Raw genomic sequence first — 20,593 nt, 5'->3', positions numbered from 1 at the left:
TCTAATTCTAATTTTGAAACTCAAAGGGTCTTCACAAATTTCTGAGAAATAGTGAATTTTCTTCAGGAAACTTCAACAGCTGAGGCTGGCAAACTGGACATTAAATCTCCTGTATGTGTAGACAACCAACAAAATGTCATTGCCTTCTGTACATAATATAGATGGTTTTTGATAAAAAGACAACTTTTTAAAGATAATGCAGTTTTTGCTTTTAGCATCTGAGGTCTAGTTGGATAGAAATATCTAAACACATGGTATGTATGGTATAATGAGGATAGTGATAGGGATATGATAATGATGTAAAACTGAAGCTATTACATAGATATTATAAAGTATTTTCACATATATAAAATATTTGTTAGATATCAATATGAACCTTGATTTTAGCTTTAATTTTAAAATACTTTTCTATTAAAATTTGCATGATAGACCAATATCATTTGATTATCTCAAAACTCATGCTGGACAAATATATTGATCCAAATTTTATAATTGATAGAGTACACGACTTGTTCAAATCATATGGGCGGTAGGTTAATGTTTCTGCATATAAACTTAGATCTGATGAATTAAAAGCTATTTTCTTATAAAATGCGAAACATATTAACATACAGAGAGTATAGAAATAACTATTATGAGAGATGGCAGTTTTGTATGGATTAAATAAATTCTGACACTTGTCTTAGAAGAGAGGAAGATACCATCATGTTAGGTTACAAAATGTTCCTTTAGGTATCAATATACAGGGAGCTCATAATTAATATCTTTTTATATAAAGGAAATATAAAATAAATTAGAAGTCCTTAGATATTTTTAAGTATAATTATATCCAATCAGAAGTTATTTGCAACTGCTTCTTGTTTTTAACTAAATTGTAAGATGAAGACCCTTAAAATGTGCCCACTTCTAGGCAAAAATTTGTAATTTTATAAATAAATATTTCAAGTCATTCCATTATAAAAAAAAACATTGTTGGTTAGACCAGTTTTGCTCAAATTGAAATAAGTGTCCTTTTACCTAATTAAAATAGTTGATTTTCATATAAAAATAAATGAAAAGAGCTTTTCACCAAGAGGCACTCACTTAAAATAGTTTTGTGGAGTTAAGTGTGTCCATTTAAAGAAACACTGAAATAAAAGTATAACCTTAATTCTAAGGCATAGCCAAAGGCTAAGAAAAGAAAAGTTTAGTAAATGACTCTTATTAATCTAGCTTTAAAATGGATGAATAATATGTTACAACCTCTCTGACATATGGTGAGGTTTGCAGCAAGTTTGGCATAATGGTTTCACTTAATAAACACCTGATTAGCATTGTTTAACAGGTTTGGAGTGCATGAAAACAGTCAAATAGCAACATTCCGTCTAGTTAATTCCTCATTAGCAGACTCACAGTCAGTGCATTTGACAGATTGTATACCAGTCTTGACACAAGGTGACCTCTTGCTTGGACCTGTTCATCACCTTCAGTCTGTCATAAATGAAGTCAGTATAAATGTCAGAGTGAATGTGACATCACCAGAGACTTCATCTGATGCCTTGAAGGTTATTATTTTCCCAATATTATTATTGTAGACACAGTGAAAATAGATGTAGCTACAAACATAAATGAGAATGATAAACCAGAAAAAAGTATATATATGAAAGCTTTTGATAAATATATTATTATAAGTTATGTGACCCGTATATAAAATTCAGCAGTATTATTTCAGTTTCTTGACATCAATGTTATTTTGTAAATAATGTTTGAACTACAACCTAAATTGACAGTGGGTTTGGGGTTTAGAAGATGAATAGTAAGCTCAACTAATTATTAATAATGTTCTTTCTATTTAATATACCATAGCAATATCTTTTCTTCATAGTCTTCTTTTTCTTAATGAAAGAAAACCAAACATTGAAATAAGGTTGAAGAATTGATCTGGATTAAAAACTGTAAATATGAAGAAAGCTTTTGAGGAACATGTTTTACAAGAAAAATCTTTGATTGTTAGATCATTGAACATTTGTAAATTCAACATTTCAATGAGAAAATTCTCCAAATTCCGAGGAAATACTCATTTACCATTTTTGTCATCTTTGATAAATTATCTCTACTAAAGAGCCCCTTTTGAATCACAAAATCAATTATACAATTGTACAACATTTATATTCTTCTCCTTGACAAGAAGAAATTGAACCAGTTTCAATTTATCTGAACGAAGCCTTGATTAATGCAATGTTATTATAAACAAAACAAAATAGGTATAATGCATTCTTGCTTTTTCCATCCCTTTGTAAATATTTATATTACTCTAAAACTTAAAACCTAAAATGTCTTAAAATCAGAGGGTACATATTGCAAAGAAAGAAAATAATCATTTGATAAAGGCCAATTTTAGTGCATAGAAAGAATTATGTTCTCTATTGATTTGGAACTTTTTTAAGTATCAAAAAAAATTAAAAATCTTGTTTTCTTTGTAAGAAACAACTTTTAAGGCATGGTCATAAACAAGACAAATTTTAAAAACCTTATATTTTATAGAGATTATTTTAAATTATATTTTACATGAAGGCTTTTTCTAGCCTTATGTTTACAATTTTAAATAAAACGGTTATAATTATAATTGATTATAATAATTGGGATAAACAGTTGCTGAGTATTGTTTATATCCTCTTTTATTGTGTGTGTCTTATTTAATTGGATATATTTTCTGATGCACTAATTTTGAGGAATTTAGCAAAGAAATCACAGTAACCAAGGAAGATAATTCCAAGAATGTATGAAGAAATTGAGTTAGTCTAACTCACTTTAGGTTTGAATTGATTCCATACATCAGTTTCTCCTTGTAAGCTAGGCCTTTAATACCTTACCATATCAACTCTTGGTATAGATCTTGAGGTCTTCAACAGGGGAGGAAAGTGAAGATCAAAAATATTAAGCAGCTTGCCCAAAGTCCTGCAGCTAGTAAATAAGAAGCTGAGATTTTAAATTGAGCTCTGTTATTTCAAGTCATAGCTAGAGTACACCTAGTCATTGGTACCATCCTGTTACAACTCCATGACACATTGCTTCCACATCTCCTTCATAGCTCATTCTGTGCTACAAATTTTTTTGTCTGTTTACTGTATATTTTTCTTTCAATAGTAGTCTTTCTATAATTGCTTCTTTGCTAGGTTTACATGCATAAAATATATACATATATAGTTATAAATGTAGATTTATTTTCTAAATTTTATATGTATAAAATATATATAAAACATAAATGTAGATTTATTTTCTAAATTTAATTTCTAAATTTTATGTTTTTATCTTATTTATAATTTATAAATGTCTTCCATTGAATCAACATCTTTCATTGTCATAATTAATTAGGTGTAGTCCATTTTCCTTTTATCCCCAAACTAATTGCAAGTGATTCAATATACTGGTATACAATTTTCTTAATAATCTATGATTTATCACTTCAGGGGCAGCTGATCTATAAATGCTCATTTTTTCAAGTACAATATTCCCTTATCTGCCTTTGTCAAATGTCATTCTTGAATGCTTTTCATTATTTTCTAATTGTCCAAATGTATTTTGTACATTTTTATTGTCAAGGTTTACCTGAAGCAGGGAGTTCAGAATATGAAGCAATGCAGATCCATTAATAATTTTATACACCCTTTATTAATTGTCTTTATTGTCATGTTAGTAGTTATTTCCTAAAAATCAAGAGAAATTTATACTTAAAAATCTCTTAAAACTCACCTTTTAAATGCTTCCCCAAATTCTTGTGAAATTGAATGAAAATAGGCAAATCCCCTTTTGTATTTGTTATAAGAAATGAACATTTTAAAAATAGAACTTCAAGAATTGGCTTCATTGTGCTGATACTAGCGAGAAGCTTAAGGGAAAGAGAGCAAACTGTCTTGTTGATATTAAGTAAATTTTCTTAGAGATAATCTACTGTATTGGTTTCCATCATTATAGTCCTTGTCATAGCTTCATTTACTTTGGAACTTTGGATGACAATATTTAAGAATTAAGCACAAACCAAAATAAACAGACATCTCCCCTAAAATAAAACCACACAAACCTTTTTGGTAAAATTACTCTCTGCTTTCCCTTATTTTTCAGGAAAACTTGAGAGGCCACCCCTGACCTAGAGAAGATAGCCACTCCTGTCCCCTAACTTTGTATAAACTCAGAGTTATTTTACAATTTTGTTATTTATTCCAGAATAACAATAAAATCTCAAGCTTGTTTTAGACTATAGGCTTGTTCCTTATTTCTTCCAGTCATTATTCTGGTATTTTTGGTGTATCTGATCCATGTTTCTTGTGCTGATCAGATCTGGGCAGAATTAATCAAATATCTTGGTCCATTCTTAGTCTCCCTCTCCATTCTCTTTCCTTCTTACTTTTTTTCTTTGTGTTTTTTATCTTCCTTGTAAAATTAGAGGCTATGGTATAGAATTACTTTGATTTTTTTCCCCCTTGGGTTCAGTATTAGGACCTGTATATAAACTAGAATGCATATTGTTGCTTTAATCACTAAACTAAATTTTATTTAAAATGCTCACTTTGCTTATTTTCTTAGGTATCATTTGGTTAAATTAGGGCCCCAGAACGTTTTTATGAAGGTTGTATCTCCTCAATTTATGGGCTGACTAAATACAAACCATTGGATTTCCGTTTGCCAAGAAATTACATAGGACTTCAGTAGTTGCTTTAGGAAAATTGCACAAAACATTTGCGAAATTTGGATGATTCACATGTTTGAAAAATACTAAGTTCAAAAAATTTTGGCAGAGACGTATGTGGAAAGGCCTTTGAAATGAGGTGAACCATTTCTGAATCTTATGATTGTACAGACTGAGCCATTTATGGCAGGATGTGTATAATGCATCATGAGTATTATGAAATATTACTCATTTCTAATTCATTACAAAAATACTTTCCTAAACTTGCATATGTGATGGATGGCAAGAAACCAGGTATTCACATCTAATTATAAAGGTTTTTCTTTGTGCTAAAATGGACTCTATTTATCTATCAGTGCAATCAATCCATGCATTTTTCTTTATGTCTGTCACCGTACTACCTAAGCACTTAGCAAAGAGATTAAATTAGCCAAAAAGTGTGGAGTGGGATGTTTTCCTTGTCTTTACTACATTTATCTAAGCCAACCTAAAGCTAAGCAGACTGTGACTAATATTGGAAGCCTTATTCTTATCGCAGACAGAGTTGTTTTCATTCTTGTTATTATTAATTGGTTGAATGCCAACAATATATTCAGCACAGGATATAATTGCACAATATGTTCTTTTTCCTCCAACCTAGAAAGGAATCAACTGCTTTCATCTACTAACACTGATGCCAGAGTGACGAATGCCTCTTGATAACCCCAGTTTCCTATTTTGCCTCTCTTCGTGGACCTACTTCCCTCACAATTTTCTTTACAAAAGAAACCCATTAGTTGTTTCTTAATTTTATTAGCAAAAGATTTTAGGGGGAAAACGCATAACTATTCTCTTTTTCTAATTATATTTTACTTTTTCAGGGCTTTTAAAAATTATTTTTAATTTCATAATTCAACATAGACTGTTATTAGTATTAGGTGTAGAATATAGTGATTCAACAATTCTGTACATTACTCAGTGTCAAATGTTGAGGCATAAAGAGCATATATATTTGTCTGAAGGTAATATGCACTTGCAGTTTCTAGTGATACATGTCTGAAAAAACATTAATATACGTATTTAACTCAAAATGTATCTATGATATATGTTAAAAAGGTATAGATTATGGATATAAATTTTGTTTCTGATACCCCATACATACCATAAGATCTTCAGAGATCAATGTTCATATATCCCTTTTTCTCAAAGAAGTTATTATTATTAATATTTTATATATTTCACTCTGATTCTGTGTTCATACTCTAAGAAAGAAAAGGCTATTTTTATTTCTTTTGGTTTAGTTTCAGAGCTGCTTTCCTGGAAGGACTCATGGGTTTTTGTTTTTTGTCTTTATTTAAGCTATGTAACTTCTTGAGAATTGTACTTATTACATGTAAAACAGATTTGTTAAAAGTAGGAAAAATGTATTACATTTGTTTCATTTATATACACAAATATTACTTTAAACAATTTCATATTGACTGTACATGGTCCTGGCCCTTAGTAAATTGAAATTTTACTTTCCTTCTACATATTAAATTTAGTCAAGTGGAAATTCAAGCTGGGTGGATTCACAGGGAGTCAGTGGCTACCAAATTTAGGAGATGGGAACTATGAATAGGATCAGAAAGGCAAACTTTACATTAGATAGAAATTCATGAGTCAGGAAGATACTCCTGAAGATTTGGCTCCAGTGATACCCTGGTATAGTACAGGACCTGGAAGAGGCCCCATAAAGGAATTGGTGCAATAGCATATATTATTGAGCAAAACACAATTTCTAATTTTAATATATTGTAGTGACTTGAAGATGAAGCACAAAGGAACTGAGTGAAAACATTCAATGAGAGTTTTATAATAGGAAATCTTTAAAAGAAACTATAATATATGACAGAAAATATAAAGTAATATAAAATTACTAATTGCCATAGAAGTTCAAGAAGAACATAAATCACTTAGCTGGCATAATCATAGAACTCATCTACTTAAACTGGGCTGATAGGAAGAAATGAGTTTTAGCAAGTAATAATGTTTGTTACTTTCTATGACTGCAATAAAATTGATTTTTAGGTGAAGTTTTCCTAAGATTGCAAAGATAATTCTCCAGCTTAAATTAGGAATAACAAAATCATGTAAAAAACTTAATTTGGGGAAGAAAATCTACTCAGTGTTTTATGCAGGTAAACAGGAATTAGAATCTAAAGGATGCCAAAATATAAATCTTTCGTATCTCCATATTTTATATAAATTTCAGCATTTCACACAAATTCTGAACCATTGAGACATCAAAACATAAAAAATAGCATTTCTTATCTATTTCAGTACTTAGATCAGTTTTATTTTTTATAAGTTCTTTAATTGAAGTAGAAGTTTAATCATCAGAAGTTTTATGCTTGGAGTCCTAGTATCCTTCTTCAGAATTTGTTTTATTATACTTCTATTTTATAGTATTTTTCAGTAGAGGGGAAACCAAGGAACATGAGCATTAGATTAATATTAAGTGCTTAGAAATTCTGGTCTATAAATCTTTAATTTTTAAAAACATTAGAAGTTTATCATGATCGTTAAAATCTTGGGCAGATGCAGAAGTCATAAGAGAGAGACTCTTTCCCACAAAACTATGAAGAAACCCAGACGGGAGATGATCTGTCATCTTTGACTTCTAAAAAATGATGGTCATCTACCAATTTGCCAATTACCAGATTGGAAAAAAAAAAAAAAAAGAGGATTTTAGGGTAGTTTTATGGGCCAGGCCCTGCAGTGGTACACATCACTTTCGTTCCTGCTCCTTAAGGCTAAGAGGTCAGTCACAGGTCTATACCTGCACATTTGGCTTAGAAATAGGGCTAGCTGGGTATTCAAGTTGAAGGGGAAAAAATGTAGATTTTGTGACAACAAGCATTCTCTTTATCTGGCCACTTTCATGATAACTAAAATATATGCCTAGTTTCCCACACAGAAAAATCAATCACCTAGTCTCTGAGGAAGTTAATACAAAGTGAATAACTGCATACAGCTCAAAATCCAGAATCTCCATAATTCCTCATGGCTGAAGATCCATAAACTAGACCAGTTACCTGCCTCCATTTCCCTCCTAACACACAACTGAGGAACAAATATGGAAAAGTGCATACACAGTAAACTATATGTGTTCCATTTTGAAACAAGGAATAATAAGAGTCATAAAATTGTGCTGGACACATAGCCTCCTGGCATTGTGAAGACCTTTTCTTTCCCAGAGAACATTCCTTTGTTGTACTCAGATTCTGCTGTAGTATAAACTCTCTTACCAGTTTTTCTCTTTTGTTCCCTAGTTCCTGCCTACTTGGAGGTCCTATCTCATCCATTGCCTCCTAACAGCCACATCTGACGTAGGTACTGGGCATGTGTTCTCCTTGAGGGCCTCACAGCTTACATGATCTGCTTTCTTCTGATGAGAGTTTGCAAATCAAAACTTGATTTGGTTTGCCCACACAGGCTTTCTCAGCACACAGTCAAGGAAATACACTCCCCCCCCCCCCCCCCCCCCCCGTATCTGGAATGCTTTTGACCAATTTGCTTCAAGGCAGTTCCTGGACCTATGAACAGACCCAAAGCATTTTACTTGGCCTCGTTCTTAAATACGACTTCTTTGCTTATCTCTCTCTCCTCATCCTGGTGAAACATGGGTAAGAGATTTTAATGGGAAGGTACCAATTTCCACTAAGCATCTGATCTTTGCTCAAGGGGTGGATTCCTGTTTACTTTTTAAGTTGAGAGGTCTTTATGGAATTTGTCACAAATCTTCTTTAGACTTATATCCTACTATTTAGAATCCAGAGCTGCTGATTCTTCTAACCCTGAGAGTTTCCAGTTTTGTGACTATTCTTTGTTCCCTTTCATTTTTGTTTGCAATCTGGTCAATTCTTTTTTTAAATCATTTCTTTCTTGCAATATTTTGCTAAAAACAAGAAAGAATGATAGATAATACCATTTTGACTCTTACGAACATTTTCCTCTAGAGCCACAGATTTGGTAAGTACTTGTCCTTCTTTCAAATTGTTAGTAGCAATAGTTACACCAGGTGTTATGCAAAAGTACAGCAAACCTCTCAAGCTTTCCAGTCTACTATGTGATCTTGTTGTCTGCTGCCTGCCTTTCAAAGCACGACATAATTCAACATTGATTGTTTTTACAACAATATATTCTATTTAAGGTACAAACTTCTGTATCAGTCAAAATAATGATAGCAATTCTTACACATAATAGGTAAAAATAATAGCTCAAATATTGTGAGTTTATTTCTTGCTGATATAATAGTTCTAAGTGAGCAAAAAAGACAGCAGGGCCAGGCAATTCTCCTCCACACTATCAATCAGGAACTTACAAAGGTAGATGTTAGGCCATTTCCAACATTTGTCTTCATATTTTATTTTGGTAATCTTTACGGCAGCCAGCTGGAAAGGAAACAGAGCATGGATAAGAACATAGGGAAATCTGTGGTAGCCCTGAAATTGGTATACATCACTTTTCACAGTCTATTGGCTAGATCTCAGGCACATGGTCATACTTTACCATCAGTGACTTTGGAAAATGTAGTCTAGCTCTGTCCCCTGGCAAAATTTGTGATCAGTCTTAGATATATGGTGAATTAAGTGAAACTTGGACTCTAGCCTGTCTGCCAACAACTTATTTCATAATAAATCTGTGAATTATAAAACTCAAAAGCAAAATAAATACCTTGTAGTAGACCATATCAAGTAGTTATACTCACTAGTTTGTGGAACTATACAAAAATTATCAGTCTTATTTCCAAGTTATTGTATAAATGTGGTAGCACGCTCTGTCATTTCCATCAGCACATTATAAAACATCAATAAACAGTGATTTAGTGGTAGATTGCAGTAACTTCCAGGCCTCTAGCACTTTAGGTTTTACTACTCCCTGAAATAATTAAAACTTACTGAAGTAAAGTGTATTGGCTTTCTATTCAAGCCATCATCAACTTTTGAACATATCCATATTTCCTTAGGAAGAAACCTCTTCCTTCTCAAGCTCCTTAGGTGTATAGGCTGAAAAAATTATTCTTTAATATGTGGTCCTTTTATTGCAGGGAGAGCATTGCCTATAATTTTAAGATAGTTGAATAGATTGCAATTTCAATTTAGATATTAGAGGAAAACCTTCATTATAGCAATGAACTCTCATTCTGTTGGTATAAAGGATGTCCCTGGCAAATTATACTTTTTCCTCCATTAAAATGATTCTGAAAACTTCCAGACTGGTGGAAAGCACTATTCTGTTGCAGTTGATATGAAATGGGCTTTTTAAAGTGCCATTTTTCTGCTTAACAAAATCAATAGTCTTTATTATATACAATAAGCATAACCTGCTGCCATTTCCCAGATCAATAAAATCTCCTCTTCCTTTTTGATATTCAAGTGCCTTAGAGACAATGTAGCCATTTGAATATTAATTCTGCTAGTGGAGCCTATGTCTTTATTAACTCTTAAGTCAGCAACCTGTATCTAAATTTCTATTGAAAGTAAAATGGTAAGCCTATTTGGAAAAAAAAAAGTCATAGATATTAAATATTTACCATGTTCACTTGATCCAAAGCTGTGTGTGTGTGTGTGTTGAGATCATTATAGAGGTTCCACTTGTTGATAATCAGAAGTGGTATTCCTGGTTGCTTGCTTTGGACATGATAATCAACCACCCCTTCATTTAGATCGACTAAACAAAATGCATTCTGGATTCATTACTTTTTCCTCTTAAAGATCATTTCTTAATTACAGCTTCTATGTCACTGTTACAGAGTAGGGTACAGTATGGACAATACTAATATGTGAATTCAAACACTTGCTAGCTTCATTCAGGTCAGAGAAAAACTCCATCGCTTTGTTTTTCTCTTATTTACAGAGCTCACCAGCTTATTTATATTGTTTGCATTTCAAAAAAACAGGATGTGTGTTAAGTTAAAGGAATTAGCTAAATATATTCTATTAAAATACTACACAGGATTTCTCACTCATGTTTCCTCAAAGAAAACATTTGGTCTTTGCAGCATATATGTATTCTTGAATTCTTTTATGCTGGAATACTTTCTTTCTTAGCAAGATTCCAAATTCACTCATTTGAAATGTATCTGATGTGTAAGTATATGACATTTAAAATTAAATGTGTTGTTTTTTAGGTCTGATAAATAATGTAAAAAAGCAGTCTAGTAAATTCAATGTGTAGATGAATAAAGTGAGATGTATAGGGACTAGGTGACTTATTGATGATCAGTTACTTTAGAAGACAAGGACTAGAAAATATCTCCTCTGTATCTCAAGCTGATACATTTTATATCATCAGATATATTTTTTATGGAAAACATATTCACCATATAGAAAATAACCCTTCTCTAGAAATGTATTGTTGAACATTCCTGTTCAAGTTTAGAGCCACCTGACAGATGGACACAGGAAATAGATTGCTGGATGTAGAATTACTAGCATTACAATAAATTCGAGTTGGATGTATGTTTTTAATACGGATTTAAATGAGTTAATAATTTCTATGGCTCCTAAATAATATTTTCGTACCAAATATGGCATTAGTGTCTACATTTTAACATCATAATTTTCATTTTATAAAGAATCAAAGTATGGTAATGAAGCTTTCAACTAAAGAACCTTTTGAAATGTGGGGAAGGAATATTTGACATTGTCTCAGTTATTCGGGGATGCTATTGTTACTTAATATCTGAGTGCTGAGTGATAATGTCCTCCAGTGCTTGAGTCATTCCCATATATAAATAAGATACTAGTTGAGAACCAGATGTGAAAGGAAGCAGCTTTTTTTTTTTTTTTTTTTTTTTTGAAATGCTCACTTAAGGCCAGAGTGAGGAAGTCATATGTTAGGCCTATCCACTCAGGGCAGAGTACAAAGGTAGGTGCTCCCTATCTCATGGCAGGGAGATCCAAAATGATGAGAAAGACATGAGTGGAAATGAGAGTATCTGCCCATGCCCCCAAATTCACCAGTCAGGTCATGAATATATGACTGGAAGCTCTGTTGTTCGTCCTCTGGAGAACAGTGGAAAGAAGTAGCTTTTTATATTTGTCTTTTCTTCATTCTTTTTGCACCCTTTTTCTTTTTTTCCTAGCCCCTCCCTGTCTTGCCCTATCTCTGCATTTTAGTGATCATAAAAGATTTGTTCTTATGAGGAATTGCAAAATAAATAAGCTATCATAGATTGTTAACCTTAACCATGATTGATATTTCTGGGGGCCTATATTGGTGATGCCTTAGCCATTTGCTAATCTTCAGTGCCATAGCATTGGAGAATAAAGATTTAAACTATATCATTAACAAACATAAGGAGAAATGGACAATATAAGAAGGGAAAGGGACAATTATTGAAAATCTTTAAATGCCTTTATATTTTGTAACATGAAAATAGAAATCTGAACTTGTGTATCGCATTTAGGTGAGCCACAAAAAAGCATTAGAGGCAATGTATCAAATATTCATTGAATGTAGGGTATCACTGCCATGCAAAAAGCATGTATGATAAATTGGCAAAAGAAAGCGCATGCTTAGCAATATGATTGAGAGAAACTAAGTTTATTAGATTTTGTACTATTGTAATAGGTTAGATTGTGCCTCTAGTCTTTATTTGGTTCTATCATTTGCTTTACCATTACCATTAAATATGAAAACCCCACCAGAACAAATGTTCCTGAGTACATAATCAAAAAGTTTTATTTCATTTTAGTCTCTGAACAGAAGCCACCATGATTTTACCGAAACAAGTATTAGCACCCTTTTAAGCATGTTAAGGAGAACAAGAAAAAAAAAATCCTGAACTTCCACCTAAGTGTTCCATTATTGTCCAATTGTGGAAGTCTAAAAAGTAAAAGTACTTCTTTAGAAACCTGAATGAACCTTGTTCTAAAGAATCAGTAAAGGAGGAAGTTGCAAAAGAATTTTCTTCAGAGTATTGCAAAAATTTGAATCTCCTTAATATTTTAAGCTTTATAAATTAGATAGTGATAAACAGTGTGTGTGTGTGTGTGTGTGTGTGTGTGTGTGTGTGTGTGGTATGTGGCCTCATTTAATCCACAGAATAGTTGGAGGCAGAGGTTGTTATCTCCACTTACAGAGAAGAATCTAAGAGTCATAGAGTTTAAATAATTTTCTTAGTGTCATTAAAAATAGTCCATATTGAAGAGAGAAATCTAATCCAAGTTTACCTGATTCCAAAGTCAGAATTCCTAGCTGTTTTCCACTGACCTCTGTAGCCTAAAACTGAAGAAGCCTTGAATAATAGTCATTAGGCAGATATGAACACAAAAAATAAAGCTAATTTTCAGAATAGCATTTCTTTTTTTTTTTTTTTTACAGGGAACAAAACAAAGGAAACATGTAGTTGATATCTGGGGTGGGGGAGAGACAAACAGTTACTCCTATTGATATGGTATGTAAGTTCCTTATTCTACCTTCTTATAGGAAAAACAACATTACCTTTAAAATATAACCTATAAATTTTCATTGGAAATTAGGGTCAAGACAATATATTTTTTATTAATTTCAGTACCTATGATTATTCATTATTAAAGCTAAAGATCATTCTTGTTAATTCATAATACATCTAATGCTATGAATGAGTTATACTAATTCATCTACAATGAAATTAATGATTGGTATTTTTTTGCATTTTAATAACTACTTTTAGTTTGATAAAAAAATAAAATTGCCTTTCATTAAAACCCCTCTGCCATATCTCTATTTCAATAATAAATCTATTTTGCAATCACAATTTTTCAAGTTTGGAACATTGATTTATTCAGCTAACAACGTATTCAGGTGATTGTGAAAAGAAGAGAAACACACTAATATAAGTTTTGTAAAAACAGATATGATTAACAATGTGGACTTATTTTGCTAACAATATGCTATGCTCTACTGTTAAATATGATATAATTTACTAATATGTGCTCTTGAGCTGTAGAGAGAGGAATAAAGAACCAATACATGTACCTTTTCTGATCTGAAAACTGCATGTATACTATTTTAACTCTTACAATACTCCTAGGGAAATAATTATTAGTGTTTTCTTAGACGTAGAAAGTGAATTAATATTTAACTTACCTAAAAGGCAATGATGGAAAGTATTGGCAGTAGAATTGGAACAGTTAGGCTAAGCCTTTCGAACTTGTTCACTATATTACATCAATTGTGCCCTTCTTCCCAACTTCCCTGTCCTATCACCTCCATAATTGGGCCTTTCTTAAAATCCGTATATCAAATAAGTTAAAGTGTGGCCTTAGGAATCAAATAGACCTGGGGATGAATTTCAGATGCAACTAGCTGTGCAACTTTGGGAGAAACTATTTAACGGTTCTTAGTCTTAGCTTTCATACTAGTAAAATAATGACAGTAATAACTACTAAAGAGGATCATTCTGTGTATTAAGGATAATAAATATAAACCACTTAGAATTTTTCCCTACATTTTTGGTATTTAATAAATTATGTTGAATATGTTAATGTAGGGTAAAACAAGATAATTGATTTTTATTTTTATTTTTTTTTAATTTTTTATTTATTTATGATAGTCACAGAGAGAGAAAGAGAGAGAGAGAAGCAGAGACACAGGCAGAGAGAGAAGCAGGCTCCATGCACCTGGAGCCTGATGTGGGATTCCATCCTGGGTCTTTAGGATCGCACCCTGGGCCAAAGGCAGGCGCTAAACCGCTGCGCCACCCAGGGATCCCAGATAATTGATTTTTTTAAAAAAGGACAACTGTTGTATCACAGTTCATTGCAGTAATTGAAACAACAATGAAACAACTCTAGATATTTTGGGTGGAATGGAAGTTAAAATGGGGTATTTGGTTGTTTACAAAATTTTTGGAAGGGTTAGAAAAGAAATACATTTAAGCATACCCTGCAGTCAAGGGGCTGAGCTACCAGAATTGATGTTGCAGTTGTCACTAATCCTATCGTTTAATCAACTGCCTGTTGACACTGAGAGTCCAAACTCATAATTTGGAACACAGAATATGGCCCCTCCTCACCCATTCCTCCATGATCTCATTTGCTAGAATAGCTGTTGGAAGACGCCTGGCCTCAGCTTTACTACTGTCTTCAATTCTGTCTTACTTGGAAAAACCTAACAACAGGAGAATACAAGGAAAAAAGGACATGTTAGTGAAGTAGCAATGACCAAAAGATAGGTGGTAGACCTGAGGATACTATTAAGTTAGGTTTACAATTTGATCAAACCTAATCTTAAAGCTCTCAGTAGTATTGTCTCACTTCTTATTTCTAATTGTTACTTCCCCAAACTCCAACTATATGTTTATACATTGACTGCAATGGAAGTCTTTAACAGGTTGTTGATAAGCGTGTCACATTCAAATTTTCTAATACTGGGAGCTGAATTTTCGATGGCTCACACCTCTGTGTATTTTAACTTAAAAAATAATTTGTCTATTGTCATATATTGCCAAATCACAAATCAGATTAGAGCAAAGCATGACTACTTCAAACAAACAAAAATTGTACTTGCTATTCTTTAAGTTAATTTGTTTCTTTTCCAGAATCGGAAATGTATGTCTGGGTAGCCCGGATGGCTGGCTCAGTGGTTTAGCTCTGCCTTCAGCCCAGGGCCTGATCCTGGAGTCACGGGATCGAGTCCTACACCGGGCTTCCTGCATGGAGCCTGCTTCTCCCTCTGCCTTTGTCTCTGTCTCTGTCTCTTTCTCTCTCTCTGTGTCTCATGAATAAATAAATAAACTCTAAAAAAAAAAAAAAAGAAAGAAATGTATGTCTTTTTGTGATTCTTTTTTAAGGCAGGTCTTTTAGTAGGGACAAACTCTGACAATATTCATTTCATCATGATTACATTTTTTGTTCAGAATCTTAGCAGCTTACAGGAACACCAAACATTTAGTCTTTGCAATTTAGTTTGCAGATATCACTATGTATTAATGATTGCCTTTTTTTTATATTTTGTTCTTTTTCAAGGTATTAAAGCAGTCAGAAGTACATTCTGTTTAGGTTTTCATTTCTAAGACCTAAGAGAGGTATAATCAACGGAGATATTTTTGTTCTATCTGAAAAAATGCATGTTGTTAAGCCTAAACATAGGTGATTGTGCTTTGATGCCATGGAAATATAAAAGAAAGTGAGATATCAATATTTATAAAGCAAACACCTTGAGAAACATAGTCCTGAAAAATGTTGAGGTTATTTGACTAATTTTGACAATTTGTCCTTTGAATTGTCTTTTCTTCTTGTTGATGGTCAGCACTTTTTCTGGACTGCTAACCCAAGGGATTCTTTTAAATATCTTTTGCAGCCACTTTACACAACTTAAGTCAATTACACTTAACCATTTAGTTTTTAGTAAAGAGAGATATAAGCCTTAAATACCTTTACTCGAGGATTGGTGATGCTAATTTCCTTTTTTTTTTTTTTTTTTTTTCTTCTCTCCTTCCTCCTCCTCCATCACCATCTTAATAGGTACTGTTTGAATACTCATTATTAGGTCAGGAACTAAACACAAATTTTGTTCAATTCTCACAACAAACCATGATTTTATTTTCCCCCTTTTAATGATGAAGAAACTGAGTCATGACTTTCCTTCACTAGATTTATTTCCTCATTTTCATACATACACAGCTTAAGATAAATAATCTCAAAAAAAAAAAAAAAAAGGATAACTCCCTTGAACCATATTTCCCACTGTTTCCTCTGCTGATAGATTTTACCAGAGAGAACTGTCAGGAATATTCCTCAAAGACCGCTCTTTTTCCCATTTCAGTTTGAATAAAAATGAAATGTGTTACCTTGAGGATAAGGCCCATTGGAATCCACATGTTAAACACTACAACCATGTGTGCTGACACATATTAAATGTTTACTGCAAGTCAGAATTGTCCTCTTCACTGCTGTTTGATCACAGCATGTTTTTTTTACCTCCTCTTTCCCATGCCCTCTTCTGGCCACATTGGCCTTCCTCTGTCTCAAATACCCAGCTCCTTTCTCTGAGCACTTTTATATCTCAATTCCCTGCACCTGGGATGTCATTCAGCGATTTTCACATTTTTGCTCATGACTGCTTTCTGTCTTGGCTTAATGGTAACTTCCGCAGAGGCCATCTCTGTTTGCTCTCTGCATCCAAACTCTACCTTGTTACAATGTTTTGTTTTCACAGTATCCTTTCCCACTACTGAAGTTATCTTATTATTTTATGTTACCCTTCTCCCTTGGTTATTATGGAAGCTCCATAGGAGAAGAGACTATATAGTACAATATTGAACAATACACAGAATTTTTTTTAATCTAATGGCATATTTCACCATTAAGTATATAATTATCCAAAAATATTTCTTTTGATATTTATAGAATTCAAAGGAAATAATTCTGTTTAATATCAAATAAATTCAATGTTATTTTGTTTTGTGTATTGTGCTCATATACATATACATGGAAGAAACCATGCCAAGACTCTTTATCTTCATTTTTTTTTTTTTTAAGAGAAAGAGTACATACAAGCAGGGGTGGGGGTTGGGAGAAGTAAGCAGGCTCCACACCCAACACAGAGCATGATATGGGGCTCAGTCTCGCACTCTTCTATCATGACCTTGAGCTGAAATCAAGAGTCAGATGCTTAACCTACTGAGCCACCCAGGCGTCCCTTATCCTCAAATTGTACCTTCCAATTTCTATTGCAACATTCACCATAAGGCATTATATCTTTTTTTTCCCCCAAAGTGTGAGGTTCATCTTCTGCTACAGATTTTGCCCAAACACACTTTTATCTATGAAGCTGATGCATGTGACTATACAAATTGATTAGAGTACAAAATTAGAAAATTATAAACATAAAGAGCTATAAACTAGTATAATATTTAAGTGATATAATCATTACAATTATACTCTCTGGAAACTGGGTTATAGGGTTAATGTTATGACTATTGAAATAGAAACTGGCACAATATTCATTTGTTCATTAATTAGAAGTAGAAACTTAACATGCAACTGCAGTTTACAATCATTTTAATAGATTGCATGTTAAGGCAGAAGCTTTAGGGTTCTTTTGTAACTATTTTGCCTGAAATTTTGAAAAGCAATTACTATGAACATTGTAATTGTAATCCATATCAACTTTCCTGTAGGTAATTGTTTTTGCCTTTGTATTTATAAAGCATCTTTAAGAGTTGTAAAAATTTATATACATGCCACTCTATTCATCCTTTTGGAACTCTATAGATAGTCTTCTATTTATTTCCTTTGAATACACAAGTGAACTTTTCAAAGCATTCTTTTGTAACATGCTAAAATTTGTTTTAATTTTTTGTTGATAAAGAACTAAATGTTTCATGAGCATGAAGTATATAGCATTTTATATCTACTTTTATGGTGTCAATAGCATTTATTTTACAAGACAAAATTTTGCAGCCACCATTTTTATTACAAAAGTGGGAATGAAAATTTTACCATTATTTTGTTTTATTGTCTTACCTTGAAGATAGTATTAGGCTTAACTCCTTGAAGGTCTTCAATAAGGACTTGCAAAAGGAGGTGGTTATTTACCTTTCAAGCAAACCAACACAACAAGTTTTAAGTGTTCGCCAAGGTGTAAATAAATATCCACAGGAGAAGTAAAGTTCTTAGTTATAACTGCAGGTACTCAAAAGTTCTCGTAAACAGCCAAATTCCTCAGGGACTGTCCTTGTAAATATTAGGCTCTGCAAACAGCACCTTAAGAAATTGATGTATAAGTTTCGTTCTCTGGAAAACTATTCAGTATAAATCTTATACCGCCAGTCTAAACAGACTACATTTTTGTCGGACTTAATAATCTCTAAATTGATACCTGTATTGAAGGTCACCATAATTGTACAAAGTTGGACATTTATTTATAAAATTCCTTAGACTAATTAATTTTAAACAAGCAACCATAAAATAAGTGCATTTATATAATATAGTAGTATTAATTTAGTCTAGGTCTTAAAAGTATATAAATGTTTCAAGAAAAAAATGCCTACCATGTACTTTTTCTCACCCTAGATTACCTAGATAATTAATAGTTTATAAACTTTCATGGTAGGGGGGACAAAATTTTCCTCCAAATGGAAATAAATCAATGTTATTTTAGTAAATGTTATTCTAATTTTCAGTCTCAGTATGAATGGTTTTGGCATTATATTAAAATTAAATTTAAGTTTTAAGCTAGAAACTTTTTCTGGAAGTCCATGGTCATCCATCTTGAACTCCAAGCATGTAGGAAGACATAGGTAGAAGTATATTAAATCTGACAAATGACCTCCCATGTGCAAAGGAGGAAATAAAGATTCATTCTCCGTGTTTGTGAGATCATTTTGATGAAGGAAAGGCTAATTGAGGATGACATACATTCTAAATCTAATTCAAATCAGCATTTTTACATGAAGACTCATCACATTTCCAATGGTACACGCTACCATAAAACAGCTTAGTAAAGACATTTTGAATTTGATTCTTAGAATTTTTTTAAATGCTTCATCAGAACTGACATTTTTAGGGGTAATGAGTTTCCAATCTTAGTATTAGCTCAAACTGGATACCAGTGGTATTTTACACCTTTTATTAAAAAAAGAAGCATTTTTCCTTAGCATAATTAAGTCTTATGTTGCAGAGAAAATTGCAACTAATATGCGATTATGCCTAGGAAACATGTGGGGAAAGTGCCAACACAGGGTTTCTCACAGTAAAAGCAAATCACCTTGAAATGATTAAAATGTTAAATTATGAAGGACTCCTCCTTTGGCATTCAAAGAATAATCATATTCCAAGACCAAGTAGCACTACTGTTGTTTTTAAAATGAAAAGGTGATTGCTAACTCTTTCCTCTTGAAATGCTCCAAAATTAGCTTTAATATTATCTTATTAACACACAGTTAACAGCTTACTCTTTAAAAAGACCACCACATCTTTTATCTAATAGGTAGCTCTGTTAATCCTGCAAATTTCATACTATGGATGTCATTTGCTAAAAGTCAGGGTCATTTATATTTTATACTTAGATAAAATTGTATCTTGACTATATTTACACAGTGACAACTCAAAACACAGAGGACAGAGGTTAGACAGGAGGTTAGACAGAAACAGTATTCAGGAATTGCTGCTTTTAAGATGATATACTATATGCCAGTCATTCTAATTAAATTGGAGACAAATATTAGTATACAAGTTAGTAGTTGTAAACATGTCCTATACTAAGATCATCAGCATGGCCTGTTTATGCTACTGTATTCCCACCCATATCATGGCCGTTTGGCTTTCTTCCAAGAGTAAAACAACGCAGAATGTCTAGATATCCAGTTTTGGATTCAAGAAAAAAGTACATTTTTTCATAGTAGAATTTACTTGTAAAAATATGTCAAGTACCTTTTCAAGATTGAGAATTTGGAAAGGTTTGATTTTACCTAAAGATTGAACAGTGGGCCTCTTTCTATCTTGAATATCCATGAAGTCTCCTGTATCTTGATGGGCAAGTACAAGATGTAGCTATGTACTCTTCCTCATCTTAATTTCTGAAGTTGTGTATTTACCTTTCAAAGCAACTGAGTATCTAACTCATCTGCATTTTGCTGAAGGAATCCCCAAGCAATTATGCTATTTATTTCTAAAAATAACAGGGAGAATATAATGGGTATCACTTATGGTCATTTACATTGATGGAACAATGTACAATCAAATCATTTGCTCTTATAAGCTCAAAAAAATTTTTTAAATGACTATGAATCTAGATTATTTTTCTGTAAACTTCACCTCATATGTAGACATAACAATCTACCTATAACACTACCAGAGATTTCCAGAATAAGTTTTAATTACATTTATTCAGAAATATATTCATTAGATTATTTTGCTGGCGTGTTGTCACTGAAGAAATTGAGAGAGAACAGGAAACACTGACTTTTTA

The 20,593-nt window shown here is 32.4% G+C and overlaps 2 long non-coding RNA genes across 2 annotated transcripts in view; one reads left to right on the top strand and one right to left on the bottom strand.

Moving 5' to 3' along the window:
- LOC140596645 (uncharacterized) overlaps positions 1-15,401 on the top strand; it is an 88,107-nt gene extending 72,706 nt beyond the window's left edge. Inside the window, exons 3-4 of the long non-coding RNA XR_011998540.1 lie at positions 13,019-13,091; positions 15,219-15,401. This is a non-coding gene — a long non-coding RNA (uncharacterized lncRNA). The remainder of the gene's footprint in view (positions 1-13,018; positions 13,092-15,218) is intronic.
- The window catches only part of LOC140596646 (uncharacterized), a 36,068-nt gene extending 17,836 nt beyond the window's left edge, over positions 1-18,232 (bottom strand). Inside the window, exons 1-2 of the long non-coding RNA XR_011998541.1 lie at positions 18,148-18,232; positions 9,012-9,081 (exon numbers count right to left, since the gene is read on the bottom strand). This is a non-coding gene — a long non-coding RNA (uncharacterized lncRNA). The remainder of the gene's footprint in view (positions 1-9,011; positions 9,082-18,147) is intronic.
- Between the last annotated feature and the right edge of the window lie 2,361 nt (positions 18,233-20,593).

Source organism: Vulpes vulpes, unplaced genomic scaffold, assembly GCF_048418805.1.
Source record: "Vulpes vulpes isolate BD-2025 unplaced genomic scaffold, VulVul3 Bu000000755, whole genome shotgun sequence".
Classification (NCBI taxonomy): Eukaryota; Metazoa; Chordata; class Mammalia; order Carnivora; family Canidae; genus Vulpes; species Vulpes vulpes.
This window is presented reverse-complemented; position numbering and strand designations above follow the sequence as displayed.